The sequence below is a fragment of the Protopterus annectens genome, chromosome 10.part0, assembly GCF_019279795.1.
Source record: "Protopterus annectens isolate FY-2018-M chromosome 10.part0, PAN1.0, whole genome shotgun sequence".
Classification (NCBI taxonomy): Eukaryota; Metazoa; Chordata; order Ceratodontiformes; family Protopteridae; genus Protopterus; species Protopterus annectens.
In genome coordinates this window covers 83,862,099-83,889,479 of record NC_056744.1, presented here as the reverse complement: position 1 = coordinate 83,889,479, position 27,381 = coordinate 83,862,099, and positions in this window count along the sequence as shown.

Sequence of the window (27,381 nt, the reverse complement as noted above, 5' to 3'; positions counted from 1 at the left end):
TAAATATAAAAAAATATATATAAATACATAGCAGTAACATCTGCATCCTGGACAGTTTGTATGTCAGATACAGGTCAGGTATATAAGGAACTAGTCAAACCCATTTCACAAATTAATGGACTTTGCCTAGTGTAATAATACATGTAGGGGATATACACCCACAGTCAATAGGAATGTAGTGTAAACTATAAGTACATATAAGATGTTAATGTCGGTATCTTTTTACACCCTACTGTATGTGCATAAACAATCAAATTCCACACCTCAATGGGTATGTCTAACCTCAAAACATTTGTTGGGACATATGTTCTATTGGTTTATAAATATCTGCATTTACTTTGATAAATTGTGCCCTGTTCATATATCACAATCTTGGTGCCCTTTTGCCACCAATCAATCCTGCATGCTGTTGGAATGTCCTCTGCTGTTCTATATATGCATGTGTTATGCTTGATGTTCAACTGTTGGAACTCGGGTGGGTTAATGGGAATATTACTGCATGGTGTTACAACTAATTTGGAATGCTGTTGGCTGTTAGCAACCCATATTGTCGTTAAACCTCCTAAACACAGGAAGTATAGGAAGGCCGGTCCCAGCAGACCCACCTGTCCCACCTCAGCTGGCGATGGCACCTGGCAACAGCAGGTTCGGTGCCCAGCCTGGGACCTCCTCCTCCGTTGGCTCTGTGCCACCTTCGGGTGGAAGTGCTGCAGGGGATGGGGCTCATCCCCATGCAAGAGTGGCCAGAGGAGGGCCACCTATCACCCTCCAAAAGGTTCAGGCTGTGATGCGTAAGGAGATCCAGTGTTCAGTCGCTGATCCTCTACGCCAGCTCGAGGCGAGAGTGGCGCGACTCACGGGTGAGCCTGCCTCTCCTACGCAGCCCCCAGCATAGCCACCCTCTGGGCTGTGAAGGTGCAGTGGTGACTGCCCATGGGTGGGGATTTCAGTTCCACTGTTGCCATCTGTGGGCTCATGGGCTTGCGATTTCCAAACATCCTTCCCCGTCAATGGTGTTCACCCACCCCATGTGTCATATTCCGCCCCTGTATAAGTCTTGTTTGTCTTATCTGTTTGCCTCCCCAACCTACCTCCCCAAATATACCTACTTCCCCTACCCCACATTCCACTCTCACCTGTAAAAAAAATGGGCAATCTGTTCCCACAAAAAAATTACGCCCCATACATAGCTGCCCATTTTGCACAAATGTCCACTGGACACAGAAACTGAAATTTAATTGGCAGTACAACATACTTCGTTGTCCCCACCCCTCTCTCAGGGGTGGAAGGTTTCAAATTTCCCTCCAAATTACTAGTATATGCACAGCTGTTGCTGTTAAAGAAATGGGCAGCTATGGACCTTCCCTACACCCGTCCTGCACATACCAAGCAGTTTTCCCTACTGTCTTACCCTCTTTGTACCCCTTTTTCACCAATTTTCTATCACCTCATTTTCTTTCAAAGAAATTAGCGCGGGGTTAGGGGGAGTAAGCACTTTTAAGCAGTAGTTAGCGGGTTTGCGTGAGTGTGCACATGTGTGCGCTTAGCTAAGTATTGCTAAGCATTGCGCAAACCCACACAAACCCACTTACAACTGCGTAAAAGTGCCTTAGTCACCCTGCATATGAGGGGCCTTGTTCTGCTCAGCAGCAAAATAAAACACCACTGTCAGTCTCGAACCCCGGACCTTGGATACACTAGACTGCATGAAGTACCACTAGGCCACAGTAGATATACAGCAGATTGTTGCTGAAATATATATATATCATGCAAGAGAATGTGTGAATGTAAAGGAAAGATAGGAATGCCATAACACAAAACCTGTTCTGTGGAACTTTACCAGCAGTTGTTGTGGAATTGCATTACATGACTGTGATAACAGAACCACACATTCTAGCAGTAAATAATTTTACAGCAGCACTCTACAACCCTCACACAGTATCCCACCCAAATGTACAAATTACCACTGTGTTCAAGTTACAGCAAGGATGTAGGTAGGCATACTCAGTACTGGAATTGTCCAGTTATCATGAGCATCCTGTGATAATGTCAACAAAATAAAAAGCACAAACTGTGCAGAAGTGAGTACATTAATATCCACAGTACAGCAGTTCCCAAACAGTTCATGTGCAAAATGAAAACATCTCAATAACTATGTATGTATGTATGCCAGCTAATTGTATAAGTAGAAAAGAAAATACATACTCCCATGTATCTTGTGTTAGCATTTGTAGGGGTGAGTACAGTTCTACACTGTCAACTGTGTACTAAAAGTAGCTACATTCAGGTCTGAGTACAACATTCAAATCACTGGCTACACCCCTAGCATCAGTTATGAGAAGTATACCAACCTTCTGATTTACACAACGGTGTCCACAGCAAACAAACATGGTCCCCACTTTGGAAAGCAGAAAGGGCTATGCCTACCTGACTTAGCAATTTATAGTATTGGGTTGCTATGACAGTGAGTACTGCAAGTACCACACAGCAAGCTACATGCAATTGCCAAATGGTGGCCACCAATTGGTGCAGAGGCCATCACATGCACATGTGCAGATGCGTACAAAAGCAGGCTGTACTTGCTGTCCACACATGCAATCACTTCATTGCAAGTATGGAGGGAGAGAGAGAGAGAGAGACGTACAGCCGCAGCTGACAGCAGCAGGAAAAAAGAAAAAAGATCAACCAGAAATATATTTAAAGAAAATGTAATATATAGCAAAAAAAAGCTAAAAGAATATATTGAAAAAAAAATATTGACAAAGATATATTGCAAAAAAAAGTTTATTGAAAAGAAAAATATATAGCCAAAAAAAATCATATTGAAAAAAAATATAAAAAAAATTATTAAAAAAATATATATTGAATAGAAAAATATATTGAAAGAAAAAATATTGCAAAAGCAATAATATATTGAAAAGAAGTATAATCATACTGAAAAAATATATATATGTTGAAGAAAATCATAAGCTATAAAAAGAAAATCTTTTACAAAGCACACGAAACAGAGGAATACGAACACATAAAAAGGTAAGGTATGTAACAGCTATGGATTTACTGGCATGTAGTAGATGTTCATGAAGAGTACTCTACATAGTTTGAATCATCCATATGTGGCAGCAGTATGTAACTATGCACAGATGCCCTGCATAACTACTGGCATGGAGACATCAGTGTGAAGCTGTGTGCAGTGGGATATGACTGACATATGTAGTTCAGCATTAAATGTCAAACATCTGATCCATGTTATCTGTGTTCTGTACAGTAGTGTGTACAATGTCTGTCTGTGGGAGTAGTGCATACGGTTATATAAACATGGATGTCACAGAGTAACAAATGGATGATAGTCATATTAATGTGTAGCTTAGCATTGGCAACAGCTGTACCAGGCTAGTATGTTAATCTAGCATTCACAGCTATATATACACGCTCTAATATTACTGTGTGCTCACATGTGACACCTGTTCATGTTGCAGCAAGGCCCAACAGGTCAGCCGTGAGGTACACAAACTTACAACAGTGTGGACCTTGTGTGTGTATGGCACACAGATACGAAGAGATCTGTTTGTGTCAGATATATTAGCATCTGTACATGTGCATAGAGCAAGGGACATACTGCAACTGTTTGTGAAGGGTGGACATATATGTTGTTGATGGCTGTTATATGCATATGTCTATGTAGGTTGTAGTGTGTGGCAAACAAGACAGCATACAGTGCTGTTATATGACATGTGGTAGTTAAACGCTGTGTGTATGATTCGTCAGGTTTGTAGTGTTGCAGCCAGTGAGGCCTGCTAAAGCTACATGGGCTGAGAACACCTTCAATGCATTCTGCACAACACTGTGCAACATAATGACATAACAGTATATCTCACAACCTTTGCATAATTGATATACCCACCATGAAAGGTGGACTGTATATGTGCCAATATGTATATCTACATGTACACCAATAGACGTTTATATGTATGTGTGTGTGTGTGTGTGTGTGTGTATATATATATATATATATATATATATATATATATATATATATATATATACATACATACATATATATATATATATATATATATATATATATATATATATATACATATTAGAGAGAGAGAGAGAGAGACAGGGTCATATTTACTGCAACAGATGCCTGGTGACAAAGCCATGGACCCAAGCTTACTGCTGATACTGCATTGGCATACCTTCTTGCAAAGACTCTGTACCCATGAACTACCACATAGGTGGTAGTCTACTTAACACCGAAGGTGTGATAACAGCCCATGGGACACAGCTGGACAGTAGTCACCCCTTTGATAATCACAGTGCCACACTAATCATGCCAACTGTCTACGTGGTGCACGTCATCACAAAAGATGTGTCATCCAGGGAAACCACATCGCCACAGTGGTCAGGAAATCCTTCTACATGGCTCATCTCATCACAAAAGGATTCTCATCCAGAAAAAAAGAGGTCATTGTTCCCCTCTACTCATCACTCATTAGACCCATTATAGAGTACAACGCCCCTTTTGGTATGTACCTCACAAGACATCTACAATAACTGGAAAGACCACAGAAATACCTCACAAAGAGGATTACTGGTTTCAAACAGATGCCCTATGCAGACCGTCTCAAAAAACTACAGCTTTACTCCATCGCATATCGCCTACTCAGGGACAATCTCTGCCTAACATACAAAGCTATGTTAAACCCAGAGCTGTTGGACATGCTCCACTTAAAGAAATCCCAATCCCTTCGAGCTACATGCTCTAGGGACCAAAACCTTGTCACCACAATAAACAGAATATGCTGGAGGGATAGATTCCTGTCCCAGAGGCTTCCCATACTCTGGAACAGACTATCTATCTATGTCAAACAGAGCTCCTCATTAGCACTCTTCAAGAAAAATCTTGATGATTGGATGGGAAATGGGAAATTCACCCTGGGGATCACTTCTGTGGCTCTGCTCAACAGGGGCACAGGAAAATAATTTTCTTGGGTGGCGAAAGCCAGGGAACATTTTTTGGCTAGGCTTATATGGGCCCTAGGGCCGATAGCCTAGTATCTACCTATGAACCTATGAAATATAGGTCAGTGTTCCCCTCTACTCATCACACATAAAGCCCATTATCGAGTACAATGCCCCATGTGATATGTACCTCCCAAGACATCTACATCAACTGGAAATGACACAGACATATCTCACAAAGAGTAATACCAGTCTCAAACAGATGCCCTATGTAGACCATTTCACAAACCCATAGCTAGACTGTGTTGCATACCGCCTCCACAGAGGTGACCTCTGCCTAACATACTAAGCTATGTCAAACCCAGGGATGTTGGACATGCTCCATGTAGACAGATCACAATCCCTACGAGCTACATGCTCTAGGGACCTAAACCTTGTGACCTCAATAGACAGCACATGCTGGAGGGACAGATTCCTATCTCAGAGACATCCCATACTCTGGAACAAACCACCTATCAATAGCAAACAAAGCCCCTAATCAGCTGTCATCAGAAATAATCCTGATGAATGTATGGGAGAGAGGAAATACACCCCGGGAATCACCTCTGTGGCTTTGCTTGACAGGGCCACGTGAAACATACTTACCTGTGTGTCAAAGACCAGGGTAGCATATGTCTAGACTTCTATAGGCCCTAGGGCCAATTGCCTATTACCTACCTATGAAGCGATACACACACACATGTACTTGTTGCAATAATTGCTATGTGAGGTTGACTGAGTGTGATGGTGAATGTGTTGGTGAATGTGTCAGAGTTCGGTATATGTGTGATACCTTAGTGGGAAACTGTTTCTGTCATGGTATTATGTGTCCTAGCTGTGATCCTACCAAAAGATGTGTATACAATTGCTAGGCTGAAGAAGCAGTATGCCATAAGGTCTGACGTAGTCCCTTGTTATCGACTGTGGTGCCCATTGTAGGCTAAAGCAGTACATGCATGCTTATTGAGTGTTACTGCTGGTGAATCCAACACCTGTATGAACTGTAGTACTACCTGAAGCTGTATGCCTAAACAGCACAGTATGGTGTACGTCCACATGTATTGGAACCACTGTTTCATGTGTTCCCTGTATTCATCACAGATTACGTACCTCAGGCATAAGGTCTCGTAACTATTGACACACAGTACTGTAAGGTACACAGGTAAAGGTCACCTGGGTTGCCATACCTATGTGTCTGGTATGTATGTCTGATGTGTTGGTGTGTGTATGCCTATACCATGGCCTCGGTCATATGTGTGTCACAGGATATAACTGCGTATCTAGCAACATGTATAGTCTAGTACAGCAGTATGCCACCTATATTCACGAATGTGCACATATGTTAGGTTTGGGTCTGCCATCGACGACTAGTGTGGTATAGTGGTAATACTGTCACTGGACTTTACAATCATTGCAATGGATTACAATTTTCATGATGCATTAGCATGATATATACCTCCTGTGGCTAGGTTGTGCATTGTGTTGCATACAGTGTGCCATGTACTGTTGTATAGTATTACATACTGTTGTAACTTTGTTGCTGTGCAAAATGTGGTTTGATATATAGAGTGTGCCAGGCACTGTCAAGCAGTTGTGGGTTAAGAACTGATATGTGGTATTGAAAGTGTGTATCTTCTGACAGCCAATAGGTTGCTATATATGGCAGTTAATTGATATCTGTACTTTAGAAAGTTACGTGTGCCACATGACTTGCTCACACATATTGTTTCATTGTCTTCCAGGGTTATGTCCCACCATCGTAATCCCGCCTATACCACGGTGGAGGAAGAAGTGATCACAGCCAGCCTGGTGCAGCAGTATGCCCTGCTGTTCTCCAGAACCAGCCAGGACCAGCATGAGTGGACTGCGCTGTGGCAAGAGCTTGTCCATAGGGTAAATGACATAGGCATGCATAACCAGACATATGAGCAGGTACGCCATCACTGCAGTGATTTAATTAGACATGTCCGGCAGCATGCGTCTGATATCCACAGACAACAGCTTGCCACAGGTGGGGGGGGTAGCCATCCATCCCCCCCTCACCAGAGTGGAGGAGCTGCTCCTGAGCCAGGTAGCTCCTGGCCAACAACAACCCCAACAATTAACATGTGTCATCCTGGAGGCCGGAGCCACCCAGCAAGTTGACATGGAGCGTGCAGGTAACATGGCATAGCTGTAGACTACTGTTACCTCTATTGTTAGAGCATGCTTATGTGAGATGTGTACTGTGTAGTTAGACATTGTGGTGCCTAGTGTTGTGCAATAGTAATAATTAGGAATACAATCTGTAGGCCTGTGACTGTCAACCGTTGTACTACTGTACAATTGCAAACACACAGTAGCAATACCACAGTTGTTGCCACTGACAAAGTGTCTCATATCCTTGTAGGTCCCTCTGGTGTGACAGCAAGGCAGCAGACCCATGCTGGTGAGTGTGTTCTACCTTTAATATTGCTAATTAAATGTGCATGTCATAGGTGAGGTGTAGGCCATGTACACGTAACACACCTACGCATAATGCATGCTGTGCATGTTTTATTTATTTTATTTTATTTAATTAATTTATTTATTTAACATTTGTTGACTGGGAATGTCCGACTAGGTTCCACAGATCCTGTTTTCAGCGGAGGCCCGGGGAGAAATGCTCCAGAAGCATGTCTTTAGAATGTGGAAGGAAACCGGAGTACCCGGAGGAAACCCACGCGAACGCAGGGAGAACATGCAAACTCCACACAGAAGGCACCCCAGCCGAGAATCGAACTGGAGAACCTGTTTGCTGTGAGACTATGCACATCCCAGTAACGTGGGTAGCTGCCTAAAACACATACAATACACAGAGCATCCCACACAATTGTGGCAACACTGAAGTGGACATTGGATAGGCAGAGTCAATGCACATGCACACAACATACACAATTTTGTCATACGCAGTACACGTTAACATTCTACATATGGCGTATTCAGACACCCACTGTAAGGTCACACTACAGTATCCCACATGTCATCCACACAGCACACATAATATACCTGAGGGGTAGATGCCTCACATGTGGCTGTGTGACACTATTTGACACACAACACATTCATGGTAGGCAATGCCCCCTATTGTGCACCTTACAAACCCATGTAACAACTGGCTGTGAAATGGTGAATGTAGCCATGGTACTGCAGTTCCGGTACAGCATGGTATGTGCCAGTCTGGCACACATTATTAGCCTTGAATGACAACATGATGCTGCATGATGATGGCTCATGGTAGTACACCCCATCCAGTTACAGTGACCACAGTACTACACATAGCATTACCTGCTATGCACCTCAATGTTGTGTGTGTGAAAACATAGGCACCTATACAAAATATGCATAGCAATCACCATTTGTACAAAGTGACACATATATGTCTTGTAATGCTATTGAGTGTATAGGTCACATGACACACACTGTGTCTGACTAGAGAGGTTGTTGACTGCAACTGAGCTACAAAATATAAGTATCTTGATTTTTTTTACAGATTACTGTTTTTACAATTTAATATATATAAAGCACTTTGTCTATTCAGTATCTTCACAAATCCTTATCTGTTTAAAAACTTTCATTTGTCTCTGTAGTGCTTGCTGTCTTGTAGGCTATTGTGTAAACTGAAACATCTCCTCTGTGTAATTATCTCTTGGCTAGTGGGGGCTGGTTCTTTTGTGTTCTTGTAAAAAAAAAAGTTTCTGTTTTTTGCACACAGTGCAGACTAGAGAGGTTGTTGACTGCAACTGAGCTACAAAATATAAGTATCTTGATTTTTTTGATTATTTTTACAGATTACTGTTTTTACAATTTAATATATATAAAGCACTTTGTCTATTCAGTATCTTCACAAATCCTTATCTGTTTAAAAACTTTCATTTGTCTCTGTAGTGCTTGCTGTCTTGTAGGCTATTTTGTAACACCCTCCCTCCCTGTTGGTGTCTTGCTCTTATACTTGGTGGCTTTGCAGTTGCCCGCCCCTACTGTGACACACCTCCCAGTCTAGTGTCATTAGCTCATTCTGCTTAATACAGAGAGAACATTTGATAAGGCCTTCTGTTCCTCCTTTTTCCCTTTCTAAAAGTATATCAAAACTTTATTTTTTTTCTTCGCCTGAACCTTCTTGTGTTCTGACTGTCCTTCTCAAACATTTTGGAAATATACAGTATATTTCAGAGTATTTGTTATAACTGTATTTGCTATAACTGATTTAAGTATTTTTTCTGGCTTTTTGATTATTTACTGCTTAGCGACTGCATTTTAGCCTGTTTATACAGCTCTGCATTCTATTTAAACTGTTTTTGTGTTGATTAACTGTTTTGCACTTTTAAAAGTTAGTTGTTGCTTAATTTTACCTGTAGGCTAACACACTCAAGTGCGCTAGCCGCTTAAAAGCATTTATAGCATTTACTGTCTGTTTTTCTTCTGTTTTCTGCAAAAAAAAAAACAAAAAAAAAATCTTGTTTTCCCGCCTTACTGAACTAGAATAGTCCAGTCTTCAGAGTTTGCTGACCTCTGGGCTTTGTCTTGGTTCCTGTGCTATTCCACATCCTTATTTGGATAAAAGGAAGCGTCTTTATTCACCAGTGGGAGTGAGGAGCACTGAGCGGCCTATTTGTCCCTAGAGGAGTGGTTCCAGCCAGAAACTTGTAGTCTATTGGCCATTTTGGGTCAATTCCTAGCTCTTTTCAGCCCCCTGTAATAAAGCCCGCTTTAGCGCGCTTTTTCGCTTGTATTCAACTCAGCACAGCTCCTCGTGGTGTCCTGCAGAGTTCTACAAGCAGCAGAGAGCAAAAGAGTGACTTTTTCCTGATTTAAGTATTTTTTTCTGGATTTTTGATTATTTACTGCTTAGTGACTGCATTTTCACCTGTTTATACAGCTCTGCATTCTACTTAAACTGTTTTTGTGTTGATTAACTGTTTTGCACTTTTAAAAAAGTTATTTGTTGTTTAATTTTACCTGTAGGCTAACACGCTCAAGTGCGCTAGCCGTTTAAAAGCATTTATAGCATTTACTGTCTGTTTTTCCTCTGTTTTCTGCAAAACAAAAAAAAAATCTTGTTTTCCCGCCTTACTGAACTAGAATAGTCCCGTCTTCAGAGTTTGCTGATCTCTGGGCTTTGGCTTGGTTCCTGTGCTATTCCATATCCTTATTTGGATAAAGGGAAGCTTCTTTGTTCACCAGTGGGAGTGGGGAGCACTGAGCAGCCTATTTGTCCCTAGAGCAGTGGTTCCAGCCAGAAACTTGTAGTCTATTGGCCATTTTGGGTCAATTCCTAGCTGTTTTCAACCCCCTGCTATAAAGCCCGCTTTTGCGTGATTTAGCGTGAAGTTGCCCATAGAGCACCATCGGGCAGCGCCGGTTAAACAAGGTTAAACTATTTCTGGCTCCGTAAAGTCTGCTTTTCAATTTTTCCCTTAGAACTTCTCTACTTGCAATCTAAACAGTCTATTCTCTATCTCAAAAGCTCAGCACTTGCTCCTAAAGCATTTTTATATAGGTAAAGCTCAGCACTTGCTCCTAAAACATTTTTATATAGGTAAAGTACTTGTATACTAAACAAAGTACTACATTAGCCTAGAATCCCCTTGAGTACCCATTTCCCTATAGGTCCCTTCTGACTCAGTTACACAGCAAACTTTTTCACTTTTTCTAGCATGTCAAGGGTCAGTTGCTAGCGTCCTCTCCTGTTCAGCTGGTGAATCTAGAATCTTGAGGCAATGTTACAATTGCCTCATGTACACAGACAACCCACTCCTTCTCCCACAAAACACAAATACATGTGAGAGATGCAACTATATAGCCAAACTGGAGGCTGAGCTCTCAACTCAGGACTGGCAAGACCAGACAGGAGGAGAAGGAAACCACGACACCACAAACCCAGTTTCACATAGAACTATCACAACTGCAAAACAAACACATAAACACACAAAGACATACTCGGAGGCACTGATCAAAAATCTACCAAAACTACAGAGGCCTCCAAAGCAGACACCCAAGCAACTGCCACCTCAAGACATAAGACATGCAACACATAGTTCTCAAAGTCAGTGTGCTAAACAGTCACAGCCCTTAAGGCCAAACACAATGCCAGACACACTTGTTATAGGTGACTCCATAGTCAGACACACTGACGTCCCACTCACCAGACTGAACAAGGAAAAGATCACAGAAAGCTGCCTGTCAGGTGCTAGAATTCGCCACATAACACAAGCACTCAGGTACCTCCACAGCAAGTACAAGTATGACTCAGTCATTGTCCATGTCGGTGTGAACGACCTGAGACGTACCTCCCTGGACTGTATGAAAAGAGACATAGAGGAGCTCTCAGATTATGTAGCCCAGGCTGGTATGACCCTGACCCTGAGCAGTATCCTACCCTCACCAAGAATGATGCCTCAATACAGAGACAAAATGATCAGCTTTAATAATTGGCTTAATTACTGGTGTCATTCTAAGGGGATCCAATGTCTGTCTGCCTGGGATGACCTGCTTGACAAGCCACGCTGCTTCGCAAGGGACGGCTTGCACCTGTCACCCCTGGGCTTCCGGATATTGGCAAAGGCTCTTGCCACCCCCATAGTGCCTTTTTAGGCAAGGCTCAAATGATAAACCTACCGCCCTAGAAAACAAAAATGGAGAAAAACTAAGGGTAATACTGCTCAATGCCAGAAGTCTAAACCTCAAGATGCACCTCGAAGCCCTCCTCAGTATGGAGAACATCGATGTCTGTGCTGTGACTGAAACTTGGTTCAAGGCTCCTGAGAGCACCCCAGCACTATCAGGTTATACCTCATATCATGCTCCGCCCCAAAATCCGGACCGAACCACAAAAGGAGGGAGTATCCATATTCATAAAGGATACCCACACCTCCAGGTTAGTGGCAATGCACAAGCATCGGAGACCATCCAGGTGCAATTAACCATAGGTAAAACTGCCCTACAGTTTGTAACATGCTACAGACCACCTTCTCAAACTCAGGAAACCCACACAGCCTTCCTGAAGACACTGGAGAGTATGAATGTCTCTCCAAACACCATCATATTGGGTGACTTCAACTACCCAAACATAGACTGGGAACATTACTCAAGCCCCAACACCCTAGCCCAAAGGTTCCTTGAGTTCATAAACTCAAATGCTATGGAACAACTAGTCACCATTCCCACAAGAGGAGAAAATATACTAGACCTGATCATCACAAACATGGGGACAAAATGCTCCACACCGGAAGTATATCCCTCATTGGTGAGATCAGACCATAAATTAATCTCACTGGAGATCCACATCCCGCCCCACCCCAGCAAAAGACCACAGTGAAGAACTTCTCAAAAGCAAACTTCACACTTCTTAAGACTGGAGTGGTATCCTTCAAGGCCCCCGAGCCAGTGGAAACCACAACCCACGCTGCTGAAACCCTTACAAATGCCTTCTACAAGCACCTCCAGGAATGTATGGATCAAGCAATCCCTAATAAAATCAAGACCCTTTCCACCAAAGACAGGCGCCTGGTCTGGTGGACTCCAGCCATAAACAAACTCTACAACAAGAGGAGAAAGCTACTACATGACAGAGCAAAATCCCTAAATGGGAAGGCATCTCTGATCAATACTAGCAAAAAACTACGATCACTCATAAAATCATCCAAGGCCAACTTTGAGAGAAAAATCGCTAATGACACAAAAGACAATCATAAAGCCTTCTTTAGCTATGTTAGAAACCTGGGTGGAAACTCCCAGATATGCTCAGAATTAGTCCAAAATGATAAAAAAAATCACTGAACCCACAGACATTGCCAACATACTGGCAGACAGGTTCAGTGCAAATTTCACCCTCCTCCCCCAAAAGGAGAAATATCTATCCCACCAGAGTCTAGCCTCCCAAACATCTCAGATGCCCAGGTGAGAGCTGCTCTCTAAAGCAAAAACACAGCATCAATGGGACCGGACGGTGTCCCCGGCTGTGTGCTACACGAACTCAATGAGGAACTAAACCCACACATAAGGCTGCTGTTTAATCTTAGCCTTACTACAGGATATGCCCAAAGAATGGCGCACGGCAACTGTGGTCCCACTCCACAAAGGCGGTGCTTCTACGGACCCTGGAAATTACCGCCCCATAAGCTTGATGAGCCTTGTCTGCAAAGCTATGGAGAAGATCATAATGGAACTCATAAATAAAGACATTGGGGACCTACAGACACTGGATCCTACCCAATTTGGCTTTGTCAAGGGCAGATCCTGCCTCTTGAACTTGGTCGACTTTTTCGAAACAGTCACTTAGGCCATTGATGAGGGTAAGGCAGTTCACACAGCCTACCTTGACCTAGCAAAAGCGTGACACAATACCCCACTGGGCATCATAGAAAAGCTCACCAGCTTAGATGTAAACCCATATGTCACAAGATGGGTTGCAAACTGGCTCAAGGACAGAACACACAGGGTTAGAGTTGCTGGTGCCATGTCAGACTCTAAGCCGGTCACGGCGGTGTCCCACAGGGCTCAGTCCTGGGCCCCTCTTGTTCGGCATTTATTTTTCTGAAGTGCAGGCAAACATAGGGGGATTGTGACTGACAAAATTTGCAGATGACTGCAAACTGGGCACCATAATTGACACTCCATCAGACACAGACATCCTCCAGAAAGGTCTCATAGAAATGGATAACTGGTGCCAGAGCCATGGCCTTAAGCTAAATGCCAAAAATGTATAGTCATACCCTTTGGGAAAAACAAGGTACCCTAATTACCACATAGGTGGTAATCCATTAAACACGGAAGAAGTTATCAGGGACCTGGGGACCCAAGTTGACAGTAACCTCTCTTTTGACACTCACATTGCCAAAGTGGTTAGGAAGACCTTCTACATTGCCCACCTGATCATGAAGGGATTCACATCCAGATCAGGAGAAGTCATTGTACCCCTGTACTCTTCACTTATCAGACCAATGATTGAGTACAACGCCCCATTCAGAATGTACCTTACCCGACACCTGCAGCAGTTGGAAAGACCCCAAAAGTTCCTCACCAAAAGGATAAAGAGGCTCAAACATATGTCATACGATGCCCAACTGAAGAAACTCCAGCTCTATTCAGTCACATACCGTCTGCTCAGAGGTGATCTGTGCCTGACATACAAGGCCATGTCCAACCCGGAATTAATGGACATGCTCCACCTCAAAAAATCCAAATCCACCAGAGCCATGAGAGCAAGAGAATTAAACCTCAACACAGATATAAATAGGACGTGCTGGAGGGACAGATTCATCACCCAGAGACTCCCTACACTATGGAACAGAATCCCAGTCCATGTGAGGCAGAGCCCCTCACTGACTCTGTTCAAGAGAAATCTTGACGAGTGGATGGGAGATCGTAGGTTTACCCCGGGAATCATCTCTGTATCACTGCTGGACAGAAGCACAGCAAACTAATGGGTATAGTATTCTCATCCTAAGGGGTGGTGAAAGCCACACACACTCTGGCTAGGCTTATAAATGCCCTAGGGCAGATAGCCTAGTATGAACCTATGAACCTATGAACCTATGTTTAATGTAGCAGTTGTGTTGTAGCATGCCATGTCATGTCTGGCACTGGCATGTCCACAATTTGTCCTACACTCACCATAACCACTGTACAATGGCCATGTTGAGCAATGGTATTCCATCAGGTAAACATGCACCACTCATCCTGTGTGTATACACTGCATGCATGTGCTAAACCTGTGTCCACAATTATCTGCTAAAGACACAGACGCTCTAATCAGAAATGGATATCTATGTGAAACACAGATACACATCCAGCCATGATATGTATACCTGTGAGAGATGGTGCACAGGACATTGCAAAGCTTTTAATACTTGCACAGCAATGTCGTGTCCATGTACACAGTGCATTCCAGGGTGAGGCTAATCACTGAACAACAACACACATGCATCAAAGACATGTATAGTGTTATTGGCAAGGGCTGTCAACACCCGCACTACATGCTGTTGGGAAACACACGTCCTGCATGCTGACACATGTGATATAAATGTTTGCCTTGTGATACTGTACCCCACCATCACCCGCTATTGAGTATGTTCTGGATTGCTGGCGGTGTGTGTGTGTGTGTTTTAGTGAGGAGTGTATTTGTGTGCATGTGTTCATGTGTGCATGTGTGCATGTGCTCATGTGTGCATGTGTGCATGTGTGCATGTGCTCATGTTCGCATGTGTTCATGTGTTCATGTGTGCCGACATCATATACAGATCGTAAAGTGTGTTTCCAATCTTCCTCTCACAGGTGCTGGCTTTGGGCTGGTTCACTGAAGCAGGGAAACTTATGTCACTGAGCAAAATAGTGATACTGATGATAGGTGTGTTGAGGCACAGGTATGTTTGCCAGGGTCTGTCGTTGGGCCACCAATCGACAGTACACAACTGTCCACCCCATCCATGCATACAGTCATACTGCCAATATATCCATCACCAATGCCCTTAGCTGAGGGACAGCGTACAGTTGGCATTGGCCAGAACAATGTGGTATCCATGGCACATGCATCCCGACACAGCAGCCATACCCAGATGTCTGGAAGGGTACCACATAGGCAGATGTCCAGGGGTTCTCGCAGGAGCACTGCTGCTCATCATGCCACTGGCAGACGTGCCACAGGTCTGACAACATCACGCATGTTCCAGGCTGTCAGGGAGGCACAGGCATGTATGGAACAGTACACCAGACAGGGACTAAGGGCACAGAGGGAACATAACACCACCGTCATTGACAGTATCCGTGACCTAGCAGGTGCCATCCGTAATTACATCTAGGTCACTGATAGACGTTGGGGAGAGACATTAGATAGCCTCCACAATGTCATGTCCATGTGTCAGGACAGTACGAGATGGTTGAGTCGTCAATGTGGACATATGACAGCAACATCAGCAGCTGGCAGTCACCGCAGACATCCCTCAAGCCACAGCCGCTCCCATAGTGCCAGTACCAGCCCCAGCAATGTTGGGGGTGGGCTGTCCATAGAACGTCCTAGAAGACCACATGCACGTGACTCTGGACAGTCCCAGCAGGGACCTGTATCCAGTGTACATCCATCTACCTCTGGGGATAGTACCCAGTCTGGCTTAGTACCTGATAGTGTCAGTAGCACCCCTGCCAGGCACAGGTACTGTATCCATGGCCAGAGACAGTGATCTGTAAAGCCTCGCAGGTACAGTCTGTGGCTGTCCCACAAATACCCGTATATGGCAGCCTCATGGTGGAACTGTGTGCATGCAGACACACACACATACTCCAGACACCTAGGGCTAACACATACCCACACACATTACATCAACATTGGCCCATACCAGTATTCTTGCCCCACACACACACCACACACACACACACACACACACACACACACATGTTGATTGGATGGCTCACTGTAGGCATCTGGCAAACCAACAACACACCCTGTGCATATGATGAAACCTGTGCCACCTCCTGTCATCTGTAACATCGATGCAGGAACAGGCTACCATGGTGCTGATGCACAGGGTGTCTTTATAGCAGTATAGCAATGTTAGCATGTTGTCAGCAGTAGAGTGTAATGATATGCTTGAAGGTGTAGCTGGGCAGGCATGATGCATTAAAGCTATGATTGTCATTGTAGTGTTGTTTACACCAGTGTACGTTCCAGTTGTGTATTTTCCAGCCATGTGCCACTTGGCTGATGTGTGCAGTATTGGCAGCATATGTTAGAGAGTGGACAGTATGTGTGGGATGTATGTAGCACAGATTTGCAGGTGTACAGTTGTGAACATGGTGGAGGTGCACTGTCTGCATGTACGTGCATAGTGGACACATGGGCAGGGTGACATGCTCTGTATTACACAGTAACACTCCATAGTTTCTATTGATGGCCAGTATGCATTGTACTACACACATTTCAGAACCTGACTACACATGTGTGCATGACATGGTTTGAAACTGTGCCGTGGCTGATACTGTTACTATCTGTCATTGTTTTGCATTCTGGTAGTATACATCACTTCAACAGCCTGACCATAACCAATCGTTAGATGATGTCTTGACAACTGACACACAGATGTAGGACACACAGCAACATTTGGATCCTTCAGGTATACTATGCCAGTAACCACTGGTATTCACCTGCACTCATTACTGACACCATTACTATTTGGCATATAGCTCCCTTATGTACAAGGAATCACAGTAGGGATATGTCCGTCCACGTCTAGTAATGCATACTGTGGCCTATAATGTATTCTCCAGATGACACACCCATCCTCCAAAAGGGTATCATACAGACAGATGCCTGTTGTCAAAACCATGCTGTAAAGCTATAAGCCAAACTAAGCATAATCATCCACCTTTATGGAACATATTATCCCCACAGTACCACATAGGTAGTAGCCACCAACATGATGAACAGGTACTGATGTGTACATGCAACCAAGTGTTACGTCATCTCTCCTTTGTTAATCACATTTCCAAAGGTATTTTGAAATCCCTCAGTGGCTCACATAAGCAATAAGGGGTCTGCATGCAAATCCTCAAAGGTTGTTGTACACCTGTTATGAATAGTCATCATTGACAGACTTTGCTTTGTTTGAACAGGTCTGACATATACCTCGGCCATAAACCCTCACTCACACATTCCAATAGAAACTGTAATGAGTTTGTGTGACATGGATGACCTATGCCATCAGCATACAGATGTGACCTAAGATCTGGGAAGCAGCAGCACAGTCTGGCAAAGATGACAGCTGTGTTCTTGAAGAAACCAGGGTTCCCACACATGCAATAATTGAGGTAACATGTACGTATATGTATTTGCCACACAGCTAGCGCACATGTGCAATGCATACTGATATGTCATACAGTAGTAAAAGCAAAACCCACAACACATTGACCAACAGTGTCACACACATACAGCACACACACTCATAAAGTGCAGGATTCAAACCCCTACCTAACTACTTCATGATACTAGAAGAGTATGCATTAACACGACGCGCTATACACATTACTGGGAGTTATTTTTTCCACAGGTATATTTGTAGGATGGTGACATCATCAGACTATACAAAGTGGGTTACATTAGGTGACATTAGATGGGCTATATTGAAGGAATGTCTAAACACTTTGGCCATGTGATCATTAAAGGGGAGTTTACTATCTACCTGTGTCCCCAGGGCCATAATGACTTTCTCCATACATACTGGATTACCACCTATGTGGTCATTTGTGTGCACTTTGTTTTATCCAAAGGGGATGACTATGCATTCTTTGCCATTTAGCTTGAGGGCATTGTTTTGACACTAGGTATCTATCTCTGTAAGACGCTTCTGGAGGATGTCTGTGTCAGCTGTACAGTCGATTATGGACCACAGTTACTATTCATCTGCAAACCTGTTCAGCCATACACCTCCTGTGCTTGCCAGTACCTCTGAGCAGTATCTACTGAACAGGTGGGGTCCCAGGACCAAGACCTGTGGGATGCCATTTGTGACTGGCTTAGAGTTGGACATGGCACCTGCAACTCTGAACATGTGTGTTTGATCTGTGAGCCTCTTGGCCACCCATCCTGTGACATAGCTGTTAATGTTCAAGCTGGTACACTTGTCCATGATGACAGAGTGGGGAATGGTGTAGTAAGTCCTTTGTGAGGTCCAGGTGGGCTGTGTGGACTACTTTCACCTCCATCTATGTCCTTGGTAACTGTTTTAAATAAGTCAACTAGATTTGGGAGCCAGGATCTGCCTTTAACAAGGTAAAGTTGTGTAAAGTCCAGTGTCTGGAGGTCTCCAATGTCTCATTTTATGGGTTCCATGACAATTTGCTCAATAGCTCTGTAGACCCGGCTGAGTAGACATATTGGGCAATGGTTTCCAGGTTCTGTTTTGGCACACCCTTTGTGGAGCTGGATGACTGTTAGTGTATGCCATTCTTTGGGTATATAGCCTGTGGTACGCTTGAGTCTGGACAGTGAATGTAGGTGAGGGTGTAGTTCCTTATGGGCCTAGTGTAAGATGCAGCCTGGGACACCATCCAGTCACATTGATGCTATGTTCTTAGCTTTGGTGAGGGCTGTCTTTACCTGCATGTCCATGACGTCTGGGTCTCTACATCCTTCTGTGATGGACACAGGCCCTTTTGGGGGTGATGGGGGGGAGTTTACACTGAACTTGTCCCCCTGGATGTGGGCAATAAAAGTTGGTTTGGTGTATTTCTTTCCTTTTTTCAGTAGCTGGCAGCATATTTGGAAGTTGACACCTATATGTCCGGTATAGCTACCGAAGGCTTTGTGGTTGTTATTCTTACATTCCTTGGCTATTTGTCTTTAGAAACTGCCCTTGGATTATTTTATGAGTGATCATTGTTTCTTCCTGATAATGATCAGTGATGCCTTTCCTTTAGTGAAGTTGGATCTATCATGTGTTCGTTTCCTCCTTCTGTTGTCTAGCTTATTTATGGACAACAACCACCTGATTGTTGTCCTATTTTTGGAGGAGTGCATCTTGGTTTTATTTGTGATGTCTCATTCCATGCATCCCTGTAGATGCTCATAGGATGCACTTGTAAATGATTCTGCAGATTGTATACCATTATCCTATAGCAAGAGGTGTTCGGAACGTTCCACTTTGGTCTTGGGAAGTGTGCAGTTTGCTTTTGCAAATGTCTTCACAGTGGTTTCATTGACTGGGTGGGAGGGGGCGGGATGTGGATGTCCAGTGTGATTACTTAATGATCTGATATTACCAGTGAGGGGTTTATCTCGGTTGTGGAACACTGGTAGCCCATGTTGGTTATGATCATGTCCAGTATGTTGTCACCTCTAGTGGGTGTGGTGACCAGCTGTTCCAGAGTGTTAGAGTTTTTTAACTCTAGGAAACATTGGGCAAAGGACGTTGTACACGAGTAATTTCCCCACTCAATGTTTGGGTAGTTATAATCTCCTCATATAATGGTGTTTGATAGGACCTTTATATTTGTCACTGTTCTCTGGAATACTGAGTGAGGTTCCTGAGACAAGGTACGTGAATCTGTAGCAGACTACAATCTGATGGGCAGCTTTGCCCAATGTTAGTTGCACTTGCATGGTCTCCAAGGCCTCATGCTGTGTCACTAACCTGAAGGTGTGGATATCCATAAAATATCCAACAGCTCTGTGTTTGACATAGCTTTGTATGTTAGGCAGTGAACACCTCTGAGTAGGCGATATGCAAGGGAGTATGGATGGAGCATTTTGCGATGGTCTGTGTATGGCATGTATTTCAGGCCACTAATGCTCTTTGTGAGGTATTGCTGCTGGCTTTCCAGTTGTCATAGTTGTCTTGTGAGGTACATAGCAACAGCGGCGGTGTACTCTATTATAGTTCTAGTAAGTGGTGAGTAGAGGGGAACAATGTCCTCTTCTATTCTGCATGAGACGCATTTTGTGATGAGGTGTGCCACATAAGAGGGTTTCCTGATTACTGTGGGAATGTGATTATCACAGTTGTATCCACTGTCCACCTGTGACCCAGGGTCTCTTGTCACACTTTCAGTGTGAAGTATACTACCACCTATGTTGTAGTTCTTGGCTACAGAGTTTTTAACAAAGGGGATGATAATGCACCTTTTGGCATTGAGCTAGAACCCATGGCTTTGACAACAGCCATCTGTCTCAGTGAGGCCCTTTTGTAGGATATCTACATCTTTATTGTTTATAATTATGGCTCCTAGTTTGCAGTCCTCTGTAAACTTCAGTAGCCACAGACCTTCCATGTTAATGTTTACTTCAGGGAAGTAGATATTACACAGCCTGGGAAGTTATCTAGTCCCATGGCTGCTATGATACTGGCTTTGGAGAGTGTTTTTTACCTGTGCAGCCATGATGACAGCAACTTTGCAGTCTTCCATTATAGAGATGTGCTCTTTCATGGGTGAGAGGGGGGTAAAGTTAACACTGATCCTATCTGCCAGGATGTTGGCAATATCAGTTGGCTCTGTACATTTAGTGCCATTGAGCTGTAACTCAGAACAGATCTGAGTGTAACTATGAAATGGACCTGTCTGTTGGGCAGAGATCTCCTGAGTAGGCAGTATGCAACTGAGTACAGATTGGTTACATTCAGTCTTGTTGCATGGGGCAACTATTTGAGGCCAGTAATCCTCTTGTTAAGGTACTTCATCGGTCTTTTTAGCTGCTGAACGTGCCTAGTCAGATTCATCGGAAGTGTGTTGTGGTACTCTCTGACAGGTCTGATGACTGCTGAGTAGTGGCAACCACCTTTGACCTACATGCACAGACCTTGGCAGTTTGTGTGAACACATAGCATGATTTTCAAACCACTTTGTGAATGTGTTTCTGGAAGTAGAGATGACTATCCACATTTGTCCATAGATCCCTTATTATCACATCCGTATTTAGCCTGTGTATGTCAGCATGCCCAGTATGACCTTTCAGTATGTTCCTGCCTGACATTTGATTCGTTTCTTTAAGTGTGTAAGCATGCCCAGTATGACCTTTCAGTGTGATGCTGAATGGAATCCACTACATTTGTTGGAGCGTGGGAACACGCACAATATACACATTTATACTATATGTGTATGGTAAATCAAGTTGTATTTTTACAGCAGGGCTCACCTTTGTGTCATAGATCAACAGGGATCATGCTGTGCCTGCAGGGCTTCCATGAGACACTTTACATAGACTTATCAACATTTCTACATACAGGGGGGACAGCTATTCTTTGTACATTTCTACCCATGGGCATACTGGATTGTTACTGTGGGTGTACATAGGATGTGGGTTTCACCTGACACTTATACACATTTGCTATGCCTGCACTGCTATGTACATGACACCATTTCAGTCTGTACTGTTGCCTATTGTACTGGCTTGAGGCATACTACTGTACTACAGATCTTAGCGTCCAATGTCACGTATATTAGCTTGCAACTTCATAGCCTACACAACCCACATCACACCACCTGGCCTGATGTTCTCTGTCTGCATATGTGTCTGGGGGAGGTTACCCATTTGCCTCTTTAGGGGAATGATACAGCATTTATTTGTGTTTGCATTATTGTACAATTGTCCTGCTGTGTCTGTGCCACCGAAATGCTATCATGGCTTAGTGGTTCAGTACTGTGACTACAGTGCACAGTATCCTGGGTTCAAGCCCTGTCACTGCTTTTTATTTTCATGCTGGCCAGACCAGACTGCTTAAGGAACAGTAAAGCAGATATGAGCATGTTTAACTGACTTTGCTCAACTTTCCCTGACCTTGCCCAACACTGCACGAGCAATTTTGTTTACATATACTAGATATTGGTAAAAGCTGCTTAGCACTGCTTTATATTGCTTAAAACATGGCAATCATGTCTCAGGTGGTGCTGCAGGGCTGCCTATGTCAGATGCACATACTACACTCCCTATACATGTTTGGAAACAGGTAGTGTCAAGTTAGGTATCCCTTTTATTTTATGTGCGAGTCAGAGAGAGGTATCATTTCCAGGGTCCCTACTGAGCCAGTGTATGTGCTATGCGTTGCCTCTTTGCCAAGGCCAAGGCATACTGGGCACGCCTTCTTCTGCCTACTGGGGCAGGCTCAGGTTGTTCCTCCTCCGAGTCACGCTGTGCTGGTGCAGGCCTTGGCAATGGTGGGGGGCTGTTTGGCCCTGCCCCATGCTGTTCCTGCTGCAGCTGTTTTCGCAGGATCATATTATGTAGCATGGCACATACCATGACAATTTGGGTACATGTAGTTGGTGAGTACTGCAAGGCTCCACCAGATGTGTCCAGGCACCGGAACCGTGACTTGAGCATCCCAAACACATGCTCGATTACATTTCATGTTTGTGCGTGTGCCTCATAATGGAGTTCTTGTTCAGGTGTGTGTGCATTTCTGATGGGTGTCATCAGCCACGGCTCCAGTGCGTATCCAGCATCCCCCACTAGGTGACCGTCAGGAATGTCCCCATTGGCAAATGTCTGGTACAGCTGTGACAGATGCCAGATATGGGAATTGTGGTAGCTTCCAGGGCAGCCAGCACACACATTCAGTATTCACACACGACCTGGCAGTTGATGGAGTGGAAGCCCTTGCGGTTGATGTAGGCCCTACCCCTCTCACCAGCTAGTGCTTTGATGTGTATGTGCATGCAGTCAATTGCACCCACTACCTCAGGGTATTCCACTATTTGTTGGAAGAGATGCATATTGCTGGCCAATACCTCATGGGAATTGGGGAAATATACATGATCACCGACATGTGCTGACATGGCATTCAGGAACTGGTGCAGTACCCTGGATGCTGATGCCTGTAAAATCCCCATCATATCAACAGTTGGTCTCTGGAAGGTACCTGTTGCTAGTATTCTTAGGCCAACACATACCTTGGTTTCCACTGGGATAGGTTCCCCTCTGTTGGTTCTGTGTGTGAGGAGTGGCCTGCACAGCTCAACAATTTGCTGCAGGAGCTCTCTGTCCACTCTATAGTGCTCCACTATCTCCAGCTCATGTAGCCCCTGGTAGGTTACCCTGGGTCTGTACACTCTTCTCCGTCTCCTCACTGTGGGTTGCTCAGCAACATTTGCAATGGCACCACCCTCAGCATCTTGCACATGTTGCCTTATAACAGCAATGGCAGCCCCTAACATTTTTATGTCTCAGTTTAAGCTTTTTAAGGTTTCACTTCTCTTTGTTGACTGCAGTGTTGAAGTTTCTGAGAAAAACATGAGGGAATGTTGTTTGCAGAGTTTTAAGTGCTGGGCTGGGCTGGGCTAGTGTATTGCCTGTGTAATTGGCTGATTCTGATTGATTTCACCTGGCAGCTCTGCTAGTTCTCCTTGGTTAACTTCCTACTACTTTTTTCCCTTCCTTTTCCATTTCTGTTTCCACAGGGGGCAGCGCACACGCTTGCACACAGGCTTACACAGGCTTAGATGGGTGCACATGCGCGCACACAGTCTTACACAAGCTTACACAGGCTTAGGCGGGTGTACATTCTTGTATACAGGCTTAGACAGCCTTACACAGGCTTACACGGGTGCACACAGGCTTAGACGGGTTTACACGCTTGTACATGCACGCACACAGTGTAAGCAGCGTTGCAAGAAACTTTAGTGATAGCCATGGCGTACACCTTCGGTTTCTGGGTTTCAGTTTAGACAACTGTAGACAATCCTCTTCCAGTCCTGAGTAACTCACAGCAAACACATGCCACTCTACTCCAATAAGCTTACAGTCTTTTTGATACATACCCCCTCATGATGTCACCCATTTTCTACTCTGTTACTCCCCTAATCCTACTCTTACACTCTAGGGACATGGTTCACATAGCAGGAAAATTTGGGCTTCACTATCCTTATACTCATTTGCACATAGGATTGCCTGCTAATGCTTGGTTACACCTCTCAGACTGAGCTTCCCCCCTTAGCAACCACTACTCAGTAGCCATGTTGTCTTCAGCCTGCCATTCACTTGCATGGCAGATGAATATTTTGAATAAAATCCCTTTTTGTGGCTTTTATTTTTTGTTTTTCTGGTTTTTAGTGCGCGGCGCTGCACTACGCTTAAACATCGGAGATCGAGGGAAAAAAAATATTTGTTATTATTTTGCAACAGATAAAAATGCCAATGGCCGTATATTTGGCCATTGGCATGCTTCCTCAACTGAATGCATCCTTTATTTGGAGCTGTCATGGCTCCATTTTGCTATTTGCAGAACGGTACTCAGTTGCCAACCGAGTACATTTCTGCAAATAACACTACTCTTACTCGGACAGGTTAGTGTTTCCTGGATCGCAAATTTACCTCATTTGCATAGCTTTCAGCAGCAAATGAGGTAATTTGCATAAACTAACACTGTCCGTGCAAAAGTTGTTTTAGGAGCTCTCTTGCACGCCCTTGCTGGCTGTTCCTGGATCACTCGGCAGACATGTTGGCTGGCTGGAGTCTTACTCTACTCTTAGACTCCGTGCAAGCCTTTGTGAATCCGGCCCATATTTTTTTATCAACTGGAGGAGAAGCTGTGGATAGCAATAAAGAGTTGAAGGATTTTATGTAGGAGGGAAAGAGGGCAGGAGTCAAGTGGAATACAGTAAACTGTCAGTTAACCAGAACTCAAGCAACCATCACTCTGAGGCAACCGGCAAAAAAAATCAAAGAAATACAGTACAATTTTCATGTGTTGCACTTTCTGTTGTCCCCCTGCAGAAACATAACTTTACGTTTTTAGAGTTTTATAAAGGAAGATAGGAATGAATTCCCTCTCTCCCCAACCTGAGAACAAGTCAAACCAAACAAATAGTATAGGGTACAGTATTAGTCAGACCTATTTTTAATAGAAACTCTCAAGCAACCAGAAACTACATTTATCCGGCATCTACCGATCCCCATGGGTGCCAGTTAACTGAGAGTTTACTGTATGCTGAGCCTTCCAATAGAACAAGGAGGTTTAAGATTTCCTAATTTGAAGGGGTAATACAGAGCTATACAGTTAAAGCTCCTATACATAGCACAAGCAGAAATATATAATTCAAAGTGGAAAGGGATGATAATGAAATGGGGGAAGCTCAATAAATAAGGAGATACTTGGATTTTAGATGCAGATTCTTAAGGATAATAATAATAACTATACATATTTGAAAGTAGTAGAAAGTATTCTCAAAAGAATAACATTTCACTGAATTGTGGTTAACTATTAGAACATTTTCAATCAGAGGTGCTTTTTTAGGGGAGGGAATACATGGTGGTTTAAGAATCCCTAAGATATACACAAGGGTACTAGAGAGTTATGCTGAATGAGATAAATAATATGCCAGTGGGACTTGGTTTAAAAGCCTGCGTTTGCACTTGTTTCCTGCCTTTCCTGTAACTAGTCTAGTCCAGGTACAGATTTGCTGTATCCAGGACTGTTTGTAAGCTTCTGAGTGGTGCTAAAGACTGCTCTTCAATTTTTCCCTTAGATCTGCTAGTTCTCTCCTCTCCTGCACTTTTACTAGCTTATTAGTTTAGCACTTTACCAGACTTCTTGTAGCAATTATTGTAGCACACAAAAGTGCTACCAGCACTAAACATTCTACAAGGAAACAGCTCCAGTAATTATTAATGCCCACCCCTCCAGGCATGTCTAAAGGTCAGTTCCCTGTGCCTTCTCCTATTAACCTGGTGAACTTGGGCATCCTGAAGCAATGTAGCAACTGCATCATGTATACCGACAACCCTCTCCTCTTACCTCCCAACACTCAGACTTGTGAGAGATGCACTTATATATCCAAACTGGAAGCCACGCACTCTCCAGCCAAGACCAGAATAGCTGGTCAAGAGTAGAAGGTCAACACTTGCACCACACCACATGGAACACATAACCCTCCAGAACACACACCATCACTGCCTTCACATAAAAACACAAACCCACCTTCGTGGAGGCTCTCAATAAAAATCTACACAAACAGCAGAGACTTCCAAGGCAGAAACATAACCGACCAGCACAACACAACACTAATAATGAGACACATAACTCTCCTAAACAGTGTGCCACTCAACCAAAGGCCCTAAAGCAAAACAGCATGTCCAACACACTAGTCATAGATGACTCGATAGTGAGGCACACTGATGTTCCACTCACTAGGTTGAATAAGTAAAAGGTCAGCTGCCTGTCAGGTGCCAGGATCCGCCACATAATGCATGCACTCAGGTTTCTCAACAACAGGTACAAATATGACTCTGTCATTGTACATGTGGGTGTGAATGACCTGAGACACACCTCCCTGGACTACATGAAAAGAGACATGGAGAAAATCTTGGATTATGTAGCACAGGGGGGTATGACCCTAGCCCTGAAAAAAATCCTACCATCACCCAGAATGATACCTCAGTACAAGCAGAAAATGATTGATTTCAACAATTGGCTAAGTTTGTGGTGTCATTCTAAGGGGATCCAGTATCTGTTTGCATGGGATGACATGATTGACAGACCTCGATGCTTTGCCAGAGATGGCCTTAATCTATCACCCCTGGGCTTCCAGATACTGGCCAAGGCTTTTGCCACCCCTATAGTGCCTTTTTTAGGCGGTGTTCCAAAGACCAAATTACCACCGTAACAGCTACAAACAAATACAGTCTGAGAGTCATGCTGCTCAATGCTAGAAGTCTAAATTCAAAATGCACTCATTCGAAGCACTCCTTAAAATGGAGAACATAGACATTTGTGCTGTAACAGAGACCTGGTACAAGGCAGCAGAAAGCACTCCTTAAAATGGAGAACATAGACATTTGTGCTGTAACAGAGACCTGGTTCAAGGCAGCAGAAAGCACCCCTCCACTATCCGGCTATAACTCATTCCACACCTTTTGGCCCGAGAACTTGGACCGAA